The sequence below is a fragment of the Mobula hypostoma genome, chromosome 12, assembly GCF_963921235.1.
Source record: "Mobula hypostoma chromosome 12, sMobHyp1.1, whole genome shotgun sequence".
Lineage (NCBI taxonomy): Eukaryota > Metazoa > Chordata > Chondrichthyes > Myliobatiformes > Myliobatidae > Mobula > Mobula hypostoma.
The window spans coordinates 4,881,577-4,907,586 of record NC_086108.1 but is presented as its reverse complement, the minus strand read 5'-3'; the positions used below and the strand labels follow the sequence as shown (position 1 = coordinate 4,907,586).

At 43.6% G+C, this 26,010-nt stretch overlaps 1 protein-coding gene across 15 annotated transcripts in view; it reads left to right on the top strand.

Moving 5' to 3' along the window:
- Positions 1 to 26,010, top strand: part of sipa1l3 (signal-induced proliferation-associated 1 like 3) — a 415,438-nt gene that overhangs the window by 135,119 nt on the left and 254,309 nt on the right. For 9 of the 15 annotated variants that reach the window (XM_063063512.1, XM_063063516.1, XM_063063528.1 and 6 more), the window contains one exon: positions 51 to 135. The gene's annotated coding sequence lies outside the window, so the exon portion shown is untranslated. Of the gene's footprint in view, positions 1 to 50; positions 136 to 16,560; positions 16,657 to 26,010 lie in introns of all 15 variants that reach the window. The other 6 variants (XM_063063522.1, XM_063063521.1, XM_063063514.1 and 3 more) reach the window with 3 other exon arrangements.

Below are 26,010 nucleotides of genomic sequence, written 5' to 3'. Positions count from 1 at the left end.
TTTTAATTATCAGACTATCACTGACGTTGATTGTTTCCCCCTCTTTCCAGGTTCTGTGGTTTGCTGTGATTCTCATGACCAAAACTTTTATAAGCCTGCTGATGAGTCGTTGACCTGCAAGATTCAATCAAGTAGGTAAGCTAAATGCAAGATGATTTCTTGTCAAAACAAATTTGAGAAGATGTCCAGGGTTTCTTTGTCACATGTTCTGAGCTGGAAAATTTCCTGGCTGTACGTGAGTGACTGAGTTAAAAATCTGGATAAGTGTCTGAAAAGCAGATGCCACCAGTCGTATGTCTGTATGGTTTCACAGGCTGAAATAATTTCTTACAGGTGTTAAAAGTGTAATGGCACAGATACCCCTTTAGTAACTTAGGTTTATGCTGAGAAAAAGTTGTGAAGAGGAAGGGACCCGTTCGGTAACATGTTTAGTAACTCTGAAGATCTAACCTGGACTCAACATATCGATGCAGCTACAAAGGAGGCACAACAGTGGTTATATTTCATTGAGAGCTTGAAGAGATTTGATATGTCACCAAAGCCACTTGCAAATTTCTACAGATATACCGTAGAGAGCATTCTAACTGGCTGCATCACTGTCTGGTATGGGGGGTGGGGGATACTGGCTACTGCACAGGATCGAAGTAAGCTGCAGAGAGGAGTTTTAAAATTAGTCAGCTCCATCATGGGCACTAGCCTCCATAGTATCCAGCATCTTCATGGAGTGATGCATCAAAAAGACGGCATCCATCATTACTACCCCATCACCCAGGACATGCCCTCTTCTCATTGCTTCCATCAGGAAGGAGGTACAGGAGCCTGAAGACACAAACTCAGTGATTCAGGAACAGCTTCTTCCCCTCTGCCATCCAATTTCTGAATGGACATTGAACCCATGAACACTACCTCACTACTTTTTTGTTTCTATTTTTGCACTATATATTTAATTTAACTATTTTAAAATATTGTAATTCACAGTTTTTTTCCTATTATTACATTGTACTGCTGCTGCAAAGTCAACGAATTTTACAACATGGGCTGGTGATATTAAACCTGATTCTGATGTGATAATGAGGTTTGGACAAGACTTCTTTTGAACTTTGCCTGTTCAGTGTTTGATGGGAAATGGACTGCAAAGTTCAATTTTAATTATCATTCAAACGTGCATGAATACCCATGAATACAGACAAACAAAACAGTGTTACTTCTGGGCCAAGGTGCAAAACACATCCCCAACACTCCCACACAGCACAAAGCGCACATAGCACATACAAGATAGCAGTAAGCATACAGTCACACTAAAAACAATACAGTAATTGTTGTGTGGGGTAATGGCTTATTTGCCAGCGAGAAGCCACTTCCACTGTGTCGATTGTGATTGGTGCATTTGAAAACTGCAGCTGCTCTTCCCATTGCTTGGCCTGTGCGTCATAGCACCTAGAGTCCCGTTTCAAGCACCTTGAGGATATAAAGTATAGACTGTGTGAAAGGTTCACTATCTCTCCTTTGTCAAAGGCATGTTGCACAGAGCCCTTGGGAAGGTGTGCTCCACGTGCACTTTCAACTACATACCTGTTGAATATTTACTTCTGTAGTTTGTGTAACTTGGGGGAACTTAACTGTGTAAATAAACAATTAATATGCTTATTCGCAGTTAGTGATTTCTGACTCACTCACAAAACCCGTGAACCTGCTTCAACATTACAATAATATGTGTAATGTGATTGCTATTCAGTTCCTCTTCACAAACTGACTATGGTAAATTCCATAAACCTTCCTCAATTTCTCTCCCCTTTTCCTTCTCTCTTTTTCTATTGCTCACTATGCCTCCATCTTATCCATGCTCCTCTCCTCACCTGTCCATCTCCTCTCTCTGGTTCCCCCTTTCCTTCCCTTCCTCTCATGGTCCACTCTCCTCTCCTATCAGATTCCTTCTTCTTCAGCCTTTTACCACTTCTACCTATCATCACCCAGCCTTTTACCTAAGTCCCACCCCCTCCCTTCCCCAACCATCTTATTCTGGCTTCTTTCCCAGTCCTGATGAAAGGTCTTGGCCTGAAAGATCGACTTTTTAATCCCCTCCATTGATGCTGTCTGACCTGTTGAGTTCCCCAGCATTTTGTGTGTGTTACTTTAGTTAACTCTACAGACATTGCATGAATTAATTGTAATATGCTCCACTACAGATTGATGTTCCACTGATCCATTGAATGCAGAAGTCCATCTAATTAGGCCAGTTCTCTCTGTTCTGTATTTCCAGTTGATAAATAGTATCTCCAATATCAAGATTGCCTTTTGATAGTCCTTCATTAAGGACAATTGCCGTTTTTATTGCATTGGTCCTTGCAGTAAGTTGGAAGTTCAAAGTAAATGTTATCAAAATACATGAAAATCACCATAAACAACCCTGAGATTCATTTTCTTGCAGGCATTCTCAGCGGTAAATTCAAGAATGCAACAAAAAAAGGCCATAAAACATAGCAGATTAGGCCATTCGGCCCATTAAGTCTGCTCTGCCATTTAGAAACATAGAAAACCTACAGCACAATACAGGCCCTTCAGCCCACAATGCTGTGCCGAACATGTACTGACTTTAGAAATTACCTAGTGTTACCCACAGCCCTCTATTTTTCTAAGCTCCATGTACCTATCCACGAGTCTCTTAAAAGACCCTATTATATCCGCCTCCACCACAGTTGCTGGCAGCCTCACCACTCTCTGCGTAAAAAAAAAACTTACCCCTGACATCTCCTCTGTACTTACTTCCAAGCACCTTAAAACTGTGCCCTCTTGTGTTAGCCATTTCAGCCCTGGAAAAAAAACTATTCTCACAATCAATGCCTCTCATCATCTTATACACCTCTATCAGGTTACATCTCATCCTCCGTCTCTCCAAGGAGAAAAGGCCGAGTTCTCTACACTGCCAAGTGTCTCACCATTAGTACTATATTCTGCCATCATATTTGACCTACCAAAATGAACCACCTCACACTTAACATACATCAAAGTTGCTGGTGAACGCAGCAGGCCAAGCAGCATCTATAGGAAGAGGTGCAGTCGACGTTTCAGGCCGAGACCCTTCGTCAGGAAGTCCTGACGAAGGGTCTCGGCCTGAAACGTCGACTGCGCCTCTTCCTATAGATGCTGCTTGGCCTGCTGCGTTCACCAGCAACTTTGATGTATGTTGCTTGAATTTCTAGCATCTGCAGAATTCCTGTTGTTTGCACCTCACACTTATCTGGGTTGAAATCCATTTGCCAGTTCTCAGTCCAGTTTTGCATCATATCGATGTCCCACTGTAACCTCTGACAACCCTCCACACTATCCACAACACCCCCAACCTTTGTGTCATCAGCAAACTTACTAACTCATCCCTCCACTTCCTCATCCAGGTCATTTATAAAAATCACAAACAGTAGGGGTCCCAGAACAGATCCCTGAAGATCACCGACCTCCATTTAGAATATGACCTGTCTACAACCACTCTTTGCCTCTATGGGCAAGCCAATTCTGGATTCACAAAGCAATGTCCCTTTGGATTCCATCCCTCCTTACTTTCTCAATAAACCTTGCATGGGGTACCTTATCAAATGCCTTGCTGAAATCCATATACACTACGTCTGCTGCTCTACCTTCATCAACGTGTTTAGTCACATCCTCAAAAAATTCAATCAGGCTCGTAAGGCACGACCTGCCATTGACAAAGCCATGCTGACTATCCCTAATCATATTATGCCTCACCAAATGTTCATAAATCCCGCCTCTCAGGATCTTCTCCATCAACTTACTAACTACTGAAGTAAGACTCACTGGCCTATAATTTCCAGTGCTATCTCCACTCCCTTCCTTGAATAAGAGAACAACATATGCAACCCTCCAATCCTCCGGAACCTCTCCCGTCCCCATTGATGATGCAAGGATCATTGCTAGAGCATCATGATTGATTTATTTTCCCTCTCAATCCCATTCTCCTGCCTTCTCCCTGTAGCCATTGATGTCCTGACTAATCAAGAACCTATCACCCAATGACTTCTGTGCAAATGAATTCCATAGATAAGAAATTCCTCCTCAACTCTGTTCCAAATGGATGTCCCTCTGGTCCTAGACCCATCCACTATAGGAAACATCCTCTCTGCATCCATTCCATCTAGACCTTTCAATATTCAATAGGTTTCAATGAGATCCTCCCCATCATTCTTATAAACTCCAGCGAGTACTGGCCCAGAGCTATGAAACGCACCTCGTATGTTAATCTTTTCATTCTCGGATTCATTCTCGTGAACCTCCTCTGGAACCTTTTCAATGCCAGCACATCTTTTTTTAGATTATGATAATAATAAATTAATAAGCAATAAATATTGAGGACATGGGAAGAAAAGTCCTTGAAAGTGAGTCCATATTTTTTGGGAACAGTTCAGCGCTGGGGGTGAGTGAAGTTACCCCCTTTGGTTCAGGAGCCTGATGGCTGAGGGGTAATAACTGTTCCTGAACCTGGTGTCATGGCACTTAAGACCCCTGTTCCTCCGTCCTGATGGCAGCAGCGAGTAGAGTGCATGGCCTGGATGGTGAGGGACCTTGATGATGGACTCATGGGAAGTTACTACTTCTAAGAGAAGTTATTTGTTTCAGTGGGAAATGAAAATTGCCATCAGAAGATAAATTATTTCTGTAAACTGAAGAGATTTCAAAGTTCAAAGTACATTTATAATCCAAGTATGTGTACTATATACAACCTTGAGATTCGTCTTCTTACAGGCAGCCAGTAAGCAAATAACATTCACAAAAGTGATTCCACGGCCATGAGCCAGTCATCACTGCAGCCAATTCAGGAGCTGGTTTGTTACAGGCCTGGGCATCAGTTCAGCTCAGAGATGAGCAGCCCTGACACCCTGACCTTTCCACCTGGCCCGGTGCTTAAATCGGCCTAACTCGAGTTGTTCCTCGTTCTCAGACTCTGACTCTGCCACTTTGATATGCTCTCAGGCCCAGAACCCACTACCTCGATTCAGCCCGTACCTGATCTTTCCAATTCAGCCTGGCTTGCTCCTCGCTCTCGGGCCCGGGCTCTGCAACTTGATTTGGCCTGTACACTACACACCACACCACAGCCCTCCTGCACTTTGAGCCTTCATTTCTCGCCACAAAAGTGGCAGGGTCGTACAGGTGGTTCAAAAGTTCATCTCCAAAAGGGAAGTGACAAGCTGTTGATTGCAGCGATCGCTTTTGAGAAACTGTGCAAGTAATAAAGTAGTTAGTAGTTGTGTTTGCTGCCAGCAAGTCGTCGCTGTACTTCACCAGCACCATCTTAAACCGGAAAGGTTCCTTTCTGTCAGTCAGCCTCATTGCGTCCGGATGATATAATTTTTCCTTGCTATAAAATGGTTTGTGTCCTGTTGTTTTCTTTGGTTCTGTTAGACCTGCCTTGCCATTTGGAAGAGCTTTACCAAACTATAAGGTGTGTCACTTTGCGTTTGATATTATCTGCTCTGAATTTGCTTATTAGCCTTCATCTTATGGAAACTCTGCCTCCCTTCACATTTGAGATAATTTTGCCAACAGACTTTTTGAAAAACAATTTGCAAATTCTCTGCACAGTCCCCCTCCCTATCCCAGAGTTGCTTGTGTTTCATGTCCCTGCCTGATTTTCCTGTTTTAACTGTTTATGAACCTCTTCCTGTTGTGCAGATGATAACATCTACAGGATGCTATTTGAAGATGATTGGAAGTTTTAATCCCAGTCATCTTCATCAAATGATGGTGACAACAGTTTGTATAAGACCATAATACAACCCATATGAATTTATTTGCATCAGCACCAGGATTTGAGGCGAGTGGTCTTGGGTTCGAATCCAAACGGCACCTTACACGCTTTCCATCTGTGCTGGGTTGAGCATCAAGCTAGCACCCTGGCCTTATAAAAAAAACAGTCAAATGCTACAGAAATGGAAAAAATGCTGCCCAATGTGCCACAAGGCACGGAAAGGAGTGACAATATTCAAACCCCCAAGAAAATGAATCTAGGGATTGTATGTGGTGACATATATGTATCTTGATAATAAATTTACTCTGACCTTTGAAAATATAGGAGCTAAATTAGGCACGGCCCGTAGTGTCTGCAACGCCATTGCATCATTGCTAACTTATTATCCCTCTCATCACCATTTGTCTGCCTTCTCCCCATAACCTTTGACACCCTGTCTAATCAAAAACCTATCAACCTCCACTTTGAATACACTGATGCGGAGACACATCCTTGGGTGCGCTGGACACATCATCACTGATGTAACCTGGGGTCATCGGGGGTTTCGAGTCTTTCAACATCAGACACGCTCGCCCAGGCGACCCAGCCAGGGTTGGTGAGGCTTGCGTCCCAGCAGCATTGGTCCACGTGATCAATAGCCATCTGGAGGCTCACTCAGCAGCCTCTCTGACGATCCTGATGGCTCGTTCTTTGCAGCCCCCTGTAGTGCCAAGGAGAGAGTAGGTTCTGCAGAGCGAGCAGCCAACGAAACCTCCACACCCCATCTCTGTGGGCTCGTACCGTGTCCTCCACCCTGTCTCTGGCACTGCTGTACCAGCTCCTGGGGTTTGCCTTTCTTATGCTTGAACACCACCTCAATCCGGTCTTCCCAAGGAACTCTCAGTTCTACTATGACCATCTGCTTCGAAGATTTCTGACAGAATAGCCATGTCAAGCCTCAGGGGTGATAATGTGAGAAACTCAAAGAACTTTAATTGCTTGCCAAGATCGACTCAGCTGTCTGGCAATGAATTCCGCAGATTCAGTACCTCATCTCTATTCTAAAGGGATGAGCTTCAATGCCGAGTCTGTGCCCTCTGCTCTCCACATAGACTCCATCTAGGCCTTTCAATATTCCATAGTTACAGTGAGATCCCCCGTGTAGGACTAGATCAGGGGTTCCAAACCTTTTTGACACCATGAACCCCTGCTATTAACCGAGTGGTCCGTGGACCCCGGGTTGGGAATCTCTGGGCTAAATAATGGCTTAGACTTCTCCTAGATCAACATAATGCCCCCCTTCCCCTGTTAAGGAAGATAATTTATAAAAACTAAAATGTTTGGCAAAGCAACATTAAAACAGACAGCCACTTTTACCTGATGTAGTAAATGACGCAAATACACTCCATTGTCACTTATTGGGCACGCCTACACACCTGCTCATTAATACAGCTAAGCTGGGGCGAGCTACGTTGGCACCAGAAGTATGGTGATACCTGAGGGCTGCCCAGCACAATCTTTGCTGATTTGATTTGATTTGATGTAAGCAATGCATTCTGTGTGGGACCAGGCAGTTTAAGTGATTTGGAATGGACCAAAAGGGCTAAGACCTGTTTCTGAGCTGTAGTTTTCTATGACTCGGACTGTCTGGTAGCTGCAATGTATCAGCCTCCCGTTAAACAAGGTCACACATAAGCATTCTCCAGCAAGGGCATCACACTCGACTTGAGTGATGGTACTATTACTGACCATCACCTGTGCACTCCGTGTCCTTAGGTTCCCATGTGCTAGGCACTGGTTGTTTGAGAGCCTCCTGATTTCATCCTCGGTTCCTGTCTTTGCTTCTGTTGCCTGTTATTCTAATTTGTTCAGCCATCGAGGCAGCAAATTCTTTCCATGGTCTCTGAATACTTGATATGTCCTAAGGAAGAGTACAGTGGGGCTTGATCTCTGCAAGTTAAGTTGTGTGCATACATACAAGCTATCAAGGGAAGGGAATTGCTGCCTTGAGTGTCAGGTTCTGATATGTGTGTGCCTTACAATGGAACAATACCATTTAGCCTGTTGAGTCTATGCTGGTTCATAGCAATTCAATTCAAAGTTTAAATATATATATTTTAAACATTTATTTATCTGTCTGTCTATTTCGAGGTAGAGCATGGAACAGCCCCTTCTGGCCCACTGAGCAGCGCTGTCCAGCAACCCACTGATTTAACCCTAGCCTAATCATAGGACAATTTACAATGACCAATTAACCTACTAACCGGTATGTCTTTGGACTGCGGGAGGAAACCAGAGCACCCGGAGGAAACCCGCGTGGTCTTGGGGAGAACGTAGAAATTCCTCACAGACGGTGGTGAAATTAAACTCCAAAATCTGGAATGTCCCAAGCTGTAATAACGCTGTGCTGACTGCTACATTACTGAGGTGTCCTAATTAAATTCAAAGTAAATTTATTATCAAGGTACCATATAATACTAGAGATTCATTTTCTTGCAGGCATTCATAGTAGAACAAAGAAATAGAATAGAGCAATGAAAAACTGCACACAAAGACTGACAGACCAATGTGTAAAAGAAACAAACTGCAAATAATAAACAACTAAAACTAAGAATACAAGTTGTCGATTCGTTGAAAGTGAATCTATTGGTTGTAGAATCAGTTCGGTTTTGAGATTTGCTCATTCCTATTCTCTGTAATCTTTTCTTCCCACATTCCAATGATTCTACCAGTCCCTCCACATTAGAGTCAGAATCAGGTTTAATATCACCTGCATGTGTTGTGAACTTTGTTAACTTTGCAGCAGCAGTACAATGGTAATATGCAAAAACACTGTCAACTACAGTAAATATAAATTTAAAATAGTTATTGGATGTTATGGGTACCTCAGTGGTTTACACCCTGGTTCGGAGAAACATTGTCTCATTTGATGGTATACATGTATATAGTTAAATGACAATAAACTTGACATAATCAGTTTTAATTTTGCTTTGCCTGAAATATGCAAGATAGGTATTTAAGATTTGATGGAGGTTGAAGGTTAACAATTTTCCATGAAGTCGCAGTCGTTAAATTACCAGAAACCACAGTAGCGTAGTGATCAGCACGATGCCATTACAGCTCAGAGTGCCCGAGTTCAATCCCAGCATCCTCTGTAAGGTGTCTCTGTACATCCGTCCCTTGGAATATGAAGGTTTCCTTGGGTGCTCCAGTTTCCTCCTGCAGCCCAAAGATTTACCGGGTAGGTTAATCGGTCATTTGTAAATTGTCCTGAGATTAGACTAAGGGTTAAATTGGGGTTGTCGTGGGTTGCTGAGTGAGGTCTTTGTCAGTCAGGGTCGACCATGGACGTTGTGTCCTAGCTGTCCAGATACACAAGCCAGGGCAGTACGATATGGAGAGCAAGTTGTTGCCCATGCAGCAAGCTTCCCCTCTCCACGCCGCTGATGAACCCAAAGGAGCTACAAAGACTGATACAGTCTTGCACCAGCGGCGTAGCAGTTGCCAGGCAGTGTTGAACTCCGTGTCGGAATGCCTTAGGGACTCCAGCTCCGGATTTTTCCCTCTGGATTTACTCCCAAGCCTTTCCCCATGAGTGGGTATAGCTGCAAGGCAGCGGAGGTTTGAGATCAGAGTTTTCCTTCTCTTAGATGAGCTGCCAACCACAGCCCCATTTGCCCAAAGCAACTGGTTTTAAGGCGCCAGTGACTCACCTTTGCCCCTTCTCCTGTCATTAGAAAAGGTTCCAATGGGCTTAGTAGCTAAGCCAGACATGAAGGCCAGGAGCTGTACTTGGTTATCAGAGGCTATTTGAGGCACACACAATTGGGAGCAGTTAATAGGTAGTGGGAGCTTATCCCCACTACCACCCCCGAATATTATAACCTTAAGGAACCATTACCATAAGATATAGGAGGAGAATTAGACCATTTGGCTCACTGAGTCTGCTCTGCCATTTCATCATGGCTGATCCAATGTCCATCTCAGACCCAATCTGCTGCCTTCTCCCCATGTGCCTTCATGCCCTGATTAATCAAGAACCTATCAACGTCTGTATTAAGTATACCCAATGACTTGGCTTCCACAGCCTCCTGTAGGAACAGATTCCACAGATTCACCACTATCTGGCTAAAGAAATTCCTCCTTAGCTCCGTTCTCCCCTGTATCTCTATTTGGCGCAGTATCCCGAAATAAAAATTAAATTTGTCCTTTTTAAAGCTGAATTCAGTGTTGAATTGCTGCCATTTGGCAATTGTTATCGTAGTCCAAAGCCAACATTTAGAGAAATCAGAAAAGTCTAGTAAATGGATTAATTGGCTGCAAAGCAGAGTACACAGTAGCAACCTTTGCCTCTTCCCTTTCGTCCTCTGGCCATAGAGTGCTGACATCTTGTGGGGTTTTTTGGACAAATTATCTTTTGCTGCATATTTGGAAATGCGGGAGTCGAACCTGCTGTCAAGTTTAGTGACTTTACAGTTGGAAGAAGGGAAGTCTTAACTACAATTGAATACCTAATGAGCATAATGATCAACATCTAGGAATATCATTGCGAACAACCGGCAGAAGCAGCAGCAATCACATTTTGCAGCTCATCTGTGTCACTGAGCACATCTGGTAAAAGTGACTGCTTGTTTTAGTACGGTCTTGCCCAGAATCTTAGGGGGAGTATTCCTTCCTAATGACCTTCTTAGTTTCCTTCTGCAAGTTTTTAAAAGCTTCCCAGTCCTCTGTCTTCCCACTAGCTTTGGCTTCCTTGTATGCCCTCTCTTTTGCTTTTACTTTGGCTCTGACTTCACTTGTCAGCCACGATAGTGTCCTTTTTCCACTCGAAAATTTCTTCTTATTTGGAACATATCTGTCTTGCAATTCCCTCATTTTTCACAGAAACTCCAGCCATTGCTGCTCTGCTGTCCTTCCTGCTGGTGTCCCTTTCCAGTCAACCTTGGCCAGTTCCCCTCTCATGCCTTTGTAGTTTCCTTTATTTCACCACTGAAATAACAACACATTGGAATTTAGTTCCTCCTTCTCAAATTTCAAAGTGAACTCGATCATATTGTGATCACTGTTCCCGAAGGGTTCCTTAACCTTAAGCTCTCTCATCACCTCCGGATCATTGCACAACATCCAGTCCAGCACAGTTGATCCCCTGGGCTGAACAACAAACTGTTCTAAAAAAGCCATCCCTTAGACATTCTACAAATTATCTCTCTTGAGGTCCAGTACTGGCCTGGATTTCCCAATCCACTTTCATGTTAAAATCCCCAATGGTTATCATGACATTGCCCTTCTGACACGCCTTTTCTATCTCCTGCTGTAATTTGTACTCCACATCCCGGCTGCTGTTTGGAGGCCTGTATACAACTGCTATTAGAAACATAGAAACATAGAAAATAGGTGCAGGAGTAGGCCATTCAGCCCTTCAAGCCTGCACCGCCATTCAGTATGATCATGGCTGATCATCCAATTCAGAACCCTGTACCTGCCTTCTCTCCATACCCCCTGATCCCTTTAGCCACAAGGGCCATATCTAACTTTTACCCTTGCCGTTTCTTGACTCAACCCATAGAGACTCTACACCTTCCGATCCTATGACATGTCTTTCCAATGATTTAATATTAATTCTTATACACAGAGCCACACCACCCCCTCTGCCTACTAACCTATCTTTCCAATGCACTGTATATCCTTGGACGCTCAACTCCCAATGGCAGCCAAGTTTCAAAGACGGCCACAACGTCATACTTGCCAATCTGTAGCGGAATTGGCTGTGATTATGCCTCATCTCCTGCCTGTCCTTTCTATCATCTCTGTTGCGCGCTATCTTTGATTTATTTCTGTTTTTCCCTTCCTCAGCCCTATCAATCCAGTTCCCAACCCACTGCCAACTTAGTTTGAACCCCCCTTATCAGGTCTATTAAACCTACCTGCTAGGATATTGGACCCCTTTGGGTTCAGGTGTAACCCGTCATTTTTGTACAGGTTGTACCTCCCCCAGAAGAGGCCCCAATGATCCAGCAACCCAAAGCCCTGCCCCCTACACCAGTCTCAGCCTGCCATTAATATGCCTGATCATGTTATTCTTGCACTCGTTAACACGTGGCACAGGCAGCAATCCTGAGATTACTACCCTGGAGCTCCTGCTTTTCAGCTTCCTACCCAACTCCCTGAATTCTCTCTTCAGGACCTCCTCCCTTTTTCTACCTATGTCATTGGTACCAACATGTACCAAGACTTCTGGCTGTTCACCCCCTCCCTTCAGAATATTCTGCACCCAATCCGAGACATCTTGTACCCTGGCACCTGGGAAGCAACATACCATGCTGGTATCTCTATTAGGTTGCCAGAACCTCCTGTCTGTTCCCCTCACTATGAAATCCCCTATGACTACCGTATTCCTCATCTTCTTCTCTCCCTTCTGCACCACGGAACCAGGCTAAGTGCCAGAGACCCAGTCACCGTGGTTGTCCTCTGTCAGGTCACCCCCTTCAACAGCATCCAAAACGAGATAACGATTACTGAGGGGGATGGCCACAGGGGTGCTCTCTACTATCTGAGCTCTGCCCATCCCTTCCCTGACAGTCACTCACTTATGTAACTCCTGCTGCCTTTGGGTGACTATTCCTTGTAGTTCCTGTGTAGACGACCACAGCCATAAAAACGCACCTTCCTCAGGAGGGAAAATTAATTTGCCATGTCTCATTTGATCCTGACCAATTTTTATCGATGCACCATGGAAAGCATCCTATCCAGATGTTTGGAACGGCAACTGCTCTCCCCAAGACAGCAAGAAACTGCAGAATTGACCCGAAAGGTCGTCTGTTCATTCCTCTTCTTGGATGCTGCCTAATCCTCCTACATTATTTGTTTGTGTGTTGCTCTGGAAGGTTCATATTTTGACAGCTAGCAACCACTCCAGAACTAAGTAATCACCATAATCTGTTGGTGATTTTGTCATAGTTATCAACCTCTTAGAGACAGTACAAGAGTGATGGCTTAAAGAAGAGACTGAAGTCTACTTGGGAAAATACGGATTGGGATGATAATTTAATCTGTGACCCACAGGTTCTCATTTCCTATTATTGATCATCTATCAGCAAAGACTAACCTGTCACTGCTCTTTGCTGCTCTACCACAAGATTAATTAATGAATCAGCGAGATTTACAAGTGGGGCGTGTCCTCATGTTGTATGTCATGCTGAAGTGCTTGAGTAAGGAATTCTAGGCACTGAATTATCTTCTGCAACTTGGATCCTTCACACTCTCAGCCCGGCAGGCTTACAAAGTGTGTCAGGACTTCAGAAAAATCCTTCCACTAATGACATCTAAGATTAAAATGGAATTGTTACGATACCCACCCACCGCACCAGCTGCCAGGGTTTGGAGATTCTGGCTAGCTGGTGCAGCCCCTGTAAAGATTCAGGCCCGCCCCACTAATTGATGGCAATGTTTTGGCACCAGGATTTTAATATTTTTGAGCACCTGAGCTGAGGTTCTGGGCTCAGTTGTCAGCTTTATTTTGGATTCTCATCTAGCATCTGGTTTTGAAATCTGTCCTCGTTTCAATCTTGTATCTTATCTCGACTCCAGCACTTAGGTACAAATCATCCTTGCCTACGTCTCTCATCACAGGAATTAAGTGTTAAGACCATTAAGGCATAGGAGCAGAATTAGGCCATTCAGCCCATCAAGTCTGCTCTACCATTTAATCATGGCTGATTTATTTTCCCTCTCAGCCTCTTTCTCCTGCCTTCTCCATTTAACCCTACCAACCTCCAAGAACATCAATCTGGTCTTGATGAAGGGTCCAGCCTGAAACACCAACTGTTTATTACCCTTCCTAGATGCTGCCTAACCTGCTGATTTCCTCCACTACTTTGTGCGCGCGTGTGTGTGTGTGACTTAATTTAAATTTCAGATTCATCATAGCCAGAAAGATGGGTTTGGGAGTGTTCTAGATATCATCACAAGTCATAGAACACTACAGCACAGAAACATTTATTCTATGCTGAACTGTTATTCTACCTCGTCCCATCCACCTCAACCAGAACCATAGCCCTCCGCACCACTCACGTCCATGTACCTATCCAAACTTCCCTTAAATGTTGAAATCAAACCTGCATCCACCACTTGCACAAAGAGCTTGTTCGATACTCCCATGTGCTTCTAAGTGAAGAAGTTACCCCTCTTGTTCCCCCTCAACATTTCACCTTTCACCTTTAACTCATGACCTAGTTTCACGCAACCTCAGTGGAAAAAGCCTGCTTGCATTTACCCTATGTATACCCCTCAAAATTTTGTATACCTCTATCCAGTCTTTCCTCAAACCGCTGTGCCCCAGGGAATAAAGTCATAACCCATTCAATCTTTACCTATAATCAGGTCCTCCAGACCCGGCAACATTGTTGTCAATTTCCTCTGTACTCTTTCAGTCTTATTGATATTCTTCCTGTAATAAGTGACCATAACTGCACACAATTCTCCAAATTAAGCATCACCAACTTCTTATATAACTTCAACATAACATCCCAACAGTTGGAATGTACTTAGTTGAATCATATTCTCCATCACCAGACAACACCCCTCACACTCCCTTCCCCCACATAATGAACAAGCCTAAAGTTCAAAATAAATTTATTATCCAAGTATATATTGCAGGGAGTTGTCAACTCAGTCAGCTCCATCATGGCCACTAACTTCCGTAGTATCCAGGACGTCTTCAAAAAGGTGGCTTCCATCATTAAGGACCCCCACCACCCAGATCATGCCCTTAGTATACTGTAATTTGCAGTTGTTTCTCTATTATTATGTACTGCATTATACTGCTGCCCATAAAGACAACAAATTTCACAGCATATGCCTGTGATATTGATATTAAACCTGATTCTGATTCTAATTCTGTCACTATATACAACCTGAGATTCATTTCCTTGTGGGCATGCTCAGAAAATCTGAGAAGTATAATAGGGTCAGTGAAAGAGCACACCACTACCGGGCAAGAGACAACAAACTGCACAAAGCAACGTAAGCACATAGATTTCGAGAACATGAGATGAAAAGTCCTTGAAAGTGAATCCATTGGTTGTGAGAACAGTTCAGTGAAGCCGAGTGAAGTTGAAGAGCTGATGATTGAGGGGTAATAACTGTGCCTGAACCTTCTGAGGCTTCTATACCATCTTCCTGGTAACAGCAAGCACCTTCTTCACCAACTTTGACTTGTTCAGCTCCAGTCATTGCACAGATGAACAACTTGCTCTTCATTAACAGGGTTTCTAGAAGTGCCAGGGTACTATAGTTCATCAGATGAAAAACGTGTTACACTCAGAAATCAAAGTAAATGAATTTGTGCAGGCAGACACCTAGGCTGCAAAATCTACTGTTTCTAGTAATCCCGGAGTAATAGATTAATACTAGTGCTGGAACATAGAACAGTCCAGTACAGTACAGCACAGGAACTGGCTCTTTGGCCCACAATGTTGTGCTGAACCAATTAAATTAAAATCAAAAGGCCACCTGAACTAATCCCTTATGCCGACACAATGTCCATATCCTTTCATTTTCCTCACATTCATGTGCCTATCTCAATGTCTCTTCAAAGCTAGATATCCCACCCTTTAGTGCTAGCAAAATACAGACTCTCATTCAAGGACTCTTCATCTCATGTTCTCAATTGTTATTGCTTATTTATTTAATATTATTTTTTCTTTTATTGGATTTGTACAGTCTGTTCCCTTTGCACATTGGTTGTTTGTCTGTTCCTTTGGGTGTGGTCTCTCAGTGATTCTGTTATGTTTCTTGGATTAACTGAGTACACTCGCAGGAAAGTGAATGTTAGGGCTGTATATGGTGGCAAATATGAACTTCGAGAATAAATTTACTCTACTTTAGTAGAGTAGTAATGGAGCTAATAGATTATGCTAGTATAATATTAATATAATGAATACCAATAATATAGCTAGAACATTATATTATGGAGTATGAGATTATTAGTAATCATCATTATGTGCTGTGTCCTATGACATGGGTGTTCATGGACTTTCCATGACCATGATTATTCTTGGCTAATTTTTCTACAGAAGTGGTTTGCCATTGCCTTCTGGGCAGTGTCTTTACAAGCTGCCTGACCCCCCCCCCCCCAGCCATTATCAGTACACTTCAGAGATTGCCTGGTGTCAGTGGTCGCATAAACAAGACTTGTGATATGCACTGGCTGCTAATATGACCATCGACCACCTGCTCCCGTGGCTTCATGTGACCCTGATCCATGGGGGGGTGGCAGGGAGGGGGTGGCTAAGCAGATTCTACACTTTGCTCAAGGGTGACCTGGCAGGGTAGTGGAGGGAAAGGGCACCTTACACCTCCTTTGGTAGAGGTGTATCTCCACCCAGTTATTAGTAATGCTAATAATATAACTAAAGTAAAGCTGTTGTATCAGTGCTAATAGAGTAACACTAGCAAGCCTAGTACTCTTCCAGCAGTCTGAAATCAAAGTGAATACATTTGCTCAGGCAGACTTCGAGACTGCAAAACATTTCCTTGTATTGACCTTGCCAGCAGATCTCTGGGCATGTTAAAAGACGGATTGATTGCCGATTGAGATGTTAGAACCTTGGTTGTAGGGATGAAATTTGAACCGTCAGCCGTTACGGCTTGCTGAAGCTTTATGAAGTAACAACAGGGAGAGAGGTTTAGCATGCAAATAGTTTTTCTCATAATCTCCGACACACGGGGTCTTCTGTTTCCATTGCAAGTGTTAATCAGTTCATTAAGGGGGAGGAATAGTTGTCAGGCTAGGTAATATTAAACTGTGTTATCCTACTCAGCAGAGACAGCCAGTCACTGAAACACCCAAGGCAAACTATTATATTTCTGGATGCCGAACTGCTGCTGAATGCCTGCTATCACATTTGCACTATAAGGTAGGAAGATGGAAGTGGGAGAGGGGCAAGCGATGGAATATCTGAGCAAATATGAATTGTGTGTGGGTGGCCATATTCTTCTAGACCAAGGGTTCTCAACCAGGGGTCTACTGACCTCAGGGGCTCCATGGGTAGGTTCTGGGGTTCTGTGAACTCAGTTGGGAAAAAAAATTACACCTTCATTTTTGCTAGCCTCCAACTGAAATTTAATATTTCCTTCAAAGATGAATGTCGGCAACAAACCACAGTAGTATTAGCTGTACCTGTAGAAATCACAGACAGTTTCATATCACATTACAGTTTTACAAATATCTCAAAATATTATTTACAACTTGTCACGACTTGCTATTTAATGCTTTAATTAAGAAGCACACATTATTATATCAGAAATTTGATAACTTTATTTCAATATAATCAGTTTGTTTTATAATCCTATTTGATATATTTAAATACGTTATTCTGAGAAGTGGTCCACTGACAGTCCAGTGAAGGGGTCCATGGCTTAAAAAAAGGTTAAGAACCCCTACTCCAAACTTTCCTTATCCATGTACCTATTCATTCACCATTTCCCATTCCTGTTTCCCTCTCTCACCTTATCTCCTACCTGCCCATCACCTCCCTGTGGTGCCCCACCTCCTTCCCTCTCTTCCATGATCTTCTGTCTTCTCCAGTCAGGTTCCCCCTCCTCTAGCCTTTTATTTCTTTCACCAATCAACTTCCCAGCTCTTTACTTCATCCTTTGCCCCCTCCCAGTTTCACCTATCACCTGCCATCTTGTGCTTCTTCCTCCCGTCCTCCCACCGTCTTACTCTGACTTACCTGTTTTTTTCCAGTCCTGAAACATCAACTGTTTATTCATTTCCATAGGTGCTGTCTGACCTGCTGAGTTCTCCCAGCATTTTGAGTGTGTTGCTTTGGATGTGTATTTTAAATGATGTTACAGTACCTGCCTCTGCCAACTCATTACATACGCAGTGTTGTGCAAAGATCTCAGGCACCCTAGATTTTTTATATATGGTTTCAGATGTTCTGGCCTCCACAGAGCCCTGATCTCAATATCATCAAAGCTGTCTGGGATTATGTAGAGAGGCAGAAGCAAGTGAAACAGCCAAAGTCTGAAGAAGAACTGCAGCAAATTCTCCAAGATGCTTGGGACAACCTATCAGATGATTTTCTTATAAAACTGCACCACAGTGTACCTGAGGGAATTGATGCAGCTTTAAAGGCAAAGGGTGGTCAGACCAAATACTGATTTGACAGTTTTTACTGTTTACTGCCCTATATATTAAATGTTCTGATATTTAGAAACTCTTTATTTCATTATTTTTGAAAGCATCTATGCTTTCAGATTTTTTTTTACATGTGTCCAAAAGACATTTGCACAGTACTGTAGGGTCATAAAGAGAGCTTTAGGCATGTTGGCCTTCATGAATCAAAGTATTGAATACAGGAGTTGGGATTTGAGTTGAAGTTGCATCAGATGTTGGTGAGGCCTAATTTGGAACATTGTGTTCAGCTCTGGTCATCTACTTAAGGGAAAGATGTAAATAAGATTGAAAGAAAACAGAGAAAATTTACAATCTCTGTATATGTGTGTGCATTCTACTGTATATACTGTCTGTATTATATATTGTAACTTGTATAGAGTATTGGAATGTACTGCTGCTGCAAAACAACAAACTTTGTTACATGTGCCAGTAATATTAAACCTGATTCTGAAGCTGAACGTCATTTTCCGATCCTTAGCCCACTTACCCGGCTGATCCAGATCCCCTTGTAATGGTCGATAAATTTTTTCAGTGTCTACAATACTAACTATTTTATGTCATCTTATTAATTAATTTATTTATTTATTGAGACTCAGCATGGAACAGGCTCTTCTGGCCTTCTCAGCCGTGCTGCCCAGCGATTCCCCAATTTAACCCTAGCCTAATCACGGGACAGTTTACAATGACCAATTAACCTACCAACCGATACACCTTTGGACTGTGGGAGGAAACCCACGCGGTCACGGGCACAAGCTTTTTACAGGCAGTGGTGGGAGTTGAACCCGTTCACCTGTACTCTGAAGCGTTGTACTAACCCCTATGTTACCGTGTGGCCCCTAACCACTTACTGGCCATGCTTTGTACATTCTCATTCAAACAAGTCTTATGTAAATGACAAACATGCCATTGGTTGACCTGGACTATCAGGTGGGGCAAAGAGGAGAACGGTGGAAACCATAGAGTCCCACAGTGGCGTAATGGTTAACGTGACACTATTACAGCTCGAATACCGAACTTCGAAACACTCCAATTCCATCACTTCTGTAAGGAGTTTGTACATTCTTCCCCTAAGTGCATGGGTTTCTTCCGGGTGCTCCCACACTCCAAAGACATATGGGTTAGTAGGTTAATTGGTCATTGTAAATTGCCCTGTGATTAGGCTCGGGTTAAATTGGTGGGGAGCTGAGTGGTGCGGCTTGTTGGGCTGGAAAGGCAGCATCTCTAAATACATACGTACATACCTAAGTGAATCAGTACGTGGCAAGTGTTGATATTAATGCTGTCTAGGCTGATAAATTATCATGGAAAAAGCTGAGAAATGCATGTAGAAACATGACAGCCAGCATCCGATGGCAGTGTCAATAAAGAAATTCCATCTGTAGAACATGTGTGAAATAGCTTTGTGAAACACTTCCATTTTCATGCCCATGGCTACCCTTCCAAGGTATAGTAGTTGTCCAAACAACGTGCCTTCCTCAGCAATGCGGCTGCCACCCAAAGCACAACACACCAAGTTTAAAAGTGGTAACAGTGGAATGTGCCCAGTTTTATTCATGAATAAAAGTCATGATTCCTCTCTTTAGACCAGGGCTCCCAAACTAAAGTCTTTTTAATGCCATAGACCACCCCCTCACCCCCGCCCATTAACCGAGAGGTCCGTGGACCCACGGTTGGGAACCCCTGCTCCAGACAATATTGTATGAAGCCAGTGTTTTAGGGCATTAACAACTATTAGATAATCTTACCATAATTATCCTTAATTATAATTAATGCTAATAAATAATTTATAAATATACAGATATTGAAACATACAGTGAAATGTATCATTTGCTTCAAATCAAATCAACGAGAATTGTGCTGGGCTTCCGGTACCAACATAGCATGCCCACATTTTACTCACCCTATTCCATACGTCTTTTGAATGTGGGTGGAAACTGTCATACCTGGGGAAACTTGTGTCCACAAGGAGATCATACAAACTCCTTACAGGCTGCGTCAGGGACTGAACCCCTAACTTACACTGTACAGTGTTGCATTAACTGCTACCTGACACCCTGGTTGGTTGGGACAGCAGCCAAGCTGAACCCGATCATCAGCATCGTAATAACATGAAGCTGGCGGCTACACCGTGTTGTCCCTTGCGGTACTGTGCGAGTGTTTGAAAGAAGTAATTTATTCAATGTGCCAAATTGTAAAGGAGGAGAAGGAATCCATCTGCTTCATGATCAGTTTTTTTCCCGTTTGTATTTGTGACTGATCTGTGTGGTCACACAGCCTTATATTATTGGGGCTTTGAGAACTTTTTTCCAGAGTGTAGTAACTGTCTGCTGTGTTCCTCTAGAGCACAAGTGAGTCATTGTTCTATACAGTTCATGGACTTTAAAGGAGTAGAGCTCCTGCCAGAGGCTACTACACCATTCAGACATAATACAGCTCAACAAGATACGTTTGTGGCTCAAGTTCAGCGTCCCTTTCTACTACTTTGACGTGAGTAGTTTGTTGTTTCCTGTGACACTCATTGATCGGTGGAGCAGCGATTTGATGTGAACTTGGGACCCAGCCAGAACAGCTCCTTGTGGATGATAGGAAAGGATGTCTGCAGACAGTGGGAGTTTTAAAACTATTTTATCTCCTGATCAATGCAGCACTGGGGATCTTCTCTAACTGCAAACCACAACCTACAATGTTATAAACACAAGAGATTCTGCACATGCTGGAAATCCAGAGCAACACACAAAATTCTGGAGGAAATCAGCAGCTCAGGCAGCATCTATGGAAATGAATTAACAGTTGGCGTCTCGGACAGAAATCCTTCATCAGGATTGGAAAGGAAGGCCAGAATAAAAGAGTGCGGGGGAAAGAGGGAGAAGTGCAGTCTAGCAGTGATAGGTGAAGTAATACACATCGGACATACACACACACACGCACACAAAATGCTGGAGGAACTTAGCAGCTCAGGCAGCATCTATGGAAGAGAATCAATAGTCGACGTTTTAAGCTGAGACCCTTCATCAGCATGTTGTGTGCACTGAAAAATTATTGATTTTTGACATATTGTTTTATATTGGTAGCATGTTGTTCTCCTGAGAGTTGTGTGTTCCCAGCACACCCTTGGGTTGTGTTGAATGTTCACGCAAACGGTGCTTTTCAGTGTATTTTTCAATGGTTATGTAAATAATATATAGCTCTAAATCTAAATTTTAAATCATGCAAATATGATTTCTTGTTTTTGCCATTTGCAATGTGAAATGAATTCCCTGGGCATGAATGCACGATTATGAAGTGTGCAGCAGTGTCACCTAGGAAACTCAGAAGTTAGTGAATTTACCTCAGTACTCTTGGTTGAAATTTGGTACCCACTGTTGAGTTCAGAAGCACAAGGGATTCTGCAGATGCTGGAAGTCCAGAGCAATACACTCAGAGTGCTGGAGGAGCTCAGCAGGTCAGGCAGCATCCATGGAGGGGAATAAACAGTTGACATTTCAGGCCGAGACCTTTCATCAGGTCCTTTCCACTGCTTGACCTGCTGAGAACCTCCAGCATTTTGTATGTGACCTCAGAGGCAACGTGTGACCCAGGGGTTGTTACCTGAAGGCCTGATAATGTGGTGGAGGTTCTCAGAACATTTATAAACTAGAAAGGCATCCTGAGACAGGAACAGACTCAGACCCAGACTGACATCTCACCGTTCCAGGTGCCAGCTTTTGAATTAACTTTATTTGTAACATCTATATTGAAGCACACAGTGAAATATGTCATTTTGGGTCAGCGACCAACACAGTCCAAGGATGTGCTGGGGGCAGCCCACGAGTGTTGACACTTACAGTACCAACACAGCATGCCCACAACTTACCAACCCTAATCCACACATTATTTGGAATGTGGGAGGAAACCAGAGCACCCAGAGGAAGCCTATGTGGTCAGATTCAGTATCTGAATCAGGTTTAATATCACCGGCATATGTTGTGAAATCTGTTGTTTTTGCGGCACTGTACGATGCAAAGCAGAATAATAGAGAAAAAAACTGTGAATTACAGAAAGTATATTTATATATAAATAAAATAGCTACATTAAGTAGTGCAAGAACGTAGTGAGATAGTGTTCATGGGTTCAATGTCCATTCAGAACCTTCATGGCAGAGGGGAAGAAACTGTTCCTGAATCATTGAATGCGTGCCTTCAGGTTCCTGTACCTCCTCCCTGATGGTAGCAATGAGAAGAGGGCATGTCCTGGGTGGTGGGGGTCCGTAATGATGGATGCTGCCTTTTTGAGGCATCGGTCTTTGAAGATGGCATCCCAGGGCGGGTTCTCAAAGTGTGTGCAGAACAACTGGCTGGTGTGATTTTTAATCTCTCCCTCTCCTTGTGTGTAGTGCCCTCTTGTTTCAAATCGTCCATCATTGTCCCTGTACCTAAGAAAACCAAGGTGGCATGCCTGAACGATTGGCTCACCTCAATTATAAGCGAATGCTTTGAGAGGCTGGTTAAAGACTACATCTGCAGCATGCTGCCACCCACACTAGACCCCCTACAATTAGCCTACTGGCGGAACCACTCTACGGATGACGCCATAGCCATAGTACTACACACCATCCTCACTCACCTGGAGAAGAGGGATGCTTACATTAGAATACTGTTCCTGGACTACAGTTCAGCATTCAACACCATAATTTCATTCAGACTTGGCAGGAAGCTCAGAGACCTTGGCCTGCACCCTGCCTTGTGCAAGCTGGATCCTGGATTTCCTATCGGATCACTGACAGGTGGTAAGGATGGGCTCCCTCACTTCTGCCCCTCTGACCCTCAACACAGCTGCCCCCAGGGTTGTGTCCTGAGTCCTCTCCTCTGTTTCTTTTACACCCACAATTGTGCTGCCACACACAGCTGCAATCTGCTGATCAAATTTGCGGATGACACGACATTGATCGGCCTTTATTTCTAGCGGTGACAAAGACAGCTTACAGAGGAGAGGCTAACACCCTGACACAATGATGCCAAGATAACAACCTCTCCCTCAATGTCCAAAAAACAAAACAGCTGATTGTGGATTACAGGAGGAATGGAGACAGGCTCGGCCTGATCAACATCACTGGATCTGCAGTTGGGAGGGTGAGTAGTTTCGAGTTCCTTAGTATACACATTACCGAAGATTTTACCTGGCTGGACTGTACAAACTAGCTGTGTGGCTAAAAAAGCACAACAGCATCTCTTGTGCCTCAGGTGACCAAAGAAGTTCAGTATAGGCCTCCAAACCCTCAAGACCTTCTACCAGGACACCACTGAGTGCATGCAGACTTGCTGTATCACCGCCTGGTACGGGAACTGCACCAACCTTGATCGCTGGGCATTGCAGAGAGTGGTACAGACAGCTCAGTGCATCTGTGAATGTGAACTCCCCTCCACTGATGACTTTTGCAGTAGCAGGTGCGTGAAAAAGGCCAGGAAGGTCATCGGGGACACCAGTCATCCCAACCATAAACTGTTTCAGCTGCTTCCGTCTGGCATACAGTACCGCAGCATTAGAGCGAGCCAGGACTAACAGGCTGCTGGACCACTTCTTTCTACAAGCCACTAGACTTTTAAATTCACGCATCTGTACATTGCGACAGAGTCATAACGGAAAGATTTTTATTCCCTCACATACGGCACAGATGTAAGATTTAAAAAAATAAATACTGGGAAGGCTAGTACCCATGACAGAGGTGACTGTACCCCGCCCCCGCCCCATACCAGATAATGATGCAGCCAGTTAGAATGCTCTCTGCAGTAAATCTGTAGACATTTGTGAGTGTCTTTGGTGACATACCAAATCCCCTCAAGCTCCTAATGAAGTATAGCTACTGATGTGCCTTCTTTGTAGCTGCATCAATATGTTGGGCCCAGTTTTTTCCTCAGAGATGTTGCCGCCCAAGAGCTTCAAATTGCTCACTTGTTCCACTTCTGATTGCTCAATGAGGACTGGTGTGTGTGCCCTTGTCTTACCCCTTCTGAAGCCTACAAGTCTCATGAGGAGAACGTACAAGCTTCTTACCGGTAGCAGCAGAATTAAACCCTGATCAGTGATTGCTGGCATTTACAAAGACAGGTGTGAAAAGAAGGTCTGAAGGATCATTGGGGACCGGAGTTGCCCCAATCACGGTCTATTCCAGCTACAACCATCCAGGAAACAGTACCATAGCATCAAATCCAGGACCAACAGGCTCTGAGACCGCTCCTTCCACTAGGTCATCAGATTGATTTGAGTGTATTTCTATGTTACACTGACTGTTCTATTTATCATAAATTATTATAAATTACTATGATTGCACATTGCACATTTAGATGGAGACGTAACATAAAAATTTTCACTCTACTGCTGTTAACAAATTTCATGTCACACGCCGGTGATAATAAACCTGATTCTGATTCCTCATGTATGTGAAGGATGTAAGAAATAAAGTCAATTCAATTCAATAAAGTGATGTGCTACCCATTATACTACTGTGCCAACCTGTGAGATGCTAACTTGACAATGATTTGGGTGATGGAATTGCTGGCTTTGTGGCTATATTTACAGATGATACGAAGGTAGCTGGAGGGGCAGGTAGTGTTGAGCAGGCTGAAGGACTGCAGAAGGATTTAGACAGGGTAGGAGAATGGACAAAGAAGTGGCAGATGGAATACAGTGTCGGGAAGTGTATGGCCGTGCACTTTGGTAGAAGGAATAAAAGCATAAACTATTTTCTAAATGGAGAGAATATATTAGATTAGATTAGATTCAACTTTATTGTCATTGTGCCGAGTACAGATACAAAGCCAATGAAATGCAATTAGCATCTAACTAGAAATTTAAAGAATAGTGTTATTTACAAAGTAACTGCGAATAAAAAGTAATGACAAATATAAAAGTACTGAGACAGTACAGTATGAGTGCAATACTGCTTAGCGCTGTGATGTGAGGTTCAGCAGGGTCACAGCCTCAGGGAAGAAGCTCTTCCTGTGCCTGCTGGTGCGGGAGCGGAGGCTCCTGTAGCGCCTACCGGATGGGAAGAGAGTAAAAAGTCCATAGTTAGGGTGAGGTGCATCCCTGATAATGCTTTTCGCCCTGCCCAGGCAGTGTTTATGGTAGATGTTCCCAATGGTGGGCAATTGGGTGCCGATAATCCGCTGGGCAGTTTTCACCACACACTGGAGTGCTTTGCGGTCCGATACGGGACAATTGCCATACCACAATGAGATGCAGTTGGTGAGTATGCTCTCAATGGTACAGCGGTAAAAGTCCGTCAGTATCCTGGGACAGAGGTGAGATTTCTTGATGCTCCGCAGGAAATAAAGGCACTTTTGTGCCTTTTTGATCAGGATGGAGGAGTTCAGGGACCAGGTGAGATCCTCGGAAATGTGGGCACCAAGGAATTTGAAGCTTGATACACACTCCTCTACAGCTCTTTTGATGTAGATGGGGATGTGAGTGTGGCTCCTAGCATGCCTGAAGTCCACAATGATCTCCTTGGGGTTCTGGGTGTTAAGGGCCAGGTTGTTGTCGGCACACCACACGGCCAGGTGCTGGACTTGGTCTCTGTAGGCCGTCTCGTCATACCCTCTGATCAGGTTAACCACCGTGGTGTTGTGTGAACTTGATTATGGAGTTAGAACCATGTACAGGAACGCAGTCATAGGTGAAAAGGGAGTACAGAAGAGGGCTCAGCACACAGCCTTGAGGCACACTGGTGTTCAGGGTGAGAGTGGAGGAGGAGAGGTTGTCTAACTTAACTGATTGGGGTCTGTTAGTCAGAAAGTCCAAGGTCCATTTGCAGAGGGATGAGCTGATACCAAGCTGATATGCAAAAGGTCTTGGGAGTCCTTGTGTAGAATTTCTTAAAGGTTAATTTAAAGGTTGAGTTGGTGGTGAGGAAGGCAAAAGCATTGTTAGCATTCATTTCAAGAGGACTAGAATATAACAGCCAGGATGCATTGCTAAGATTTTATAAGGCACTTGTGAGGCCTCACTTGGAGTATTGTGAGCAGTTTTGGGCCCCTAGCTAAGAAAGGATTCAAAGGAGTCTCAAAAAAATTATTCTTGGATTGAAAGATTTGTCATATGAGGAGCA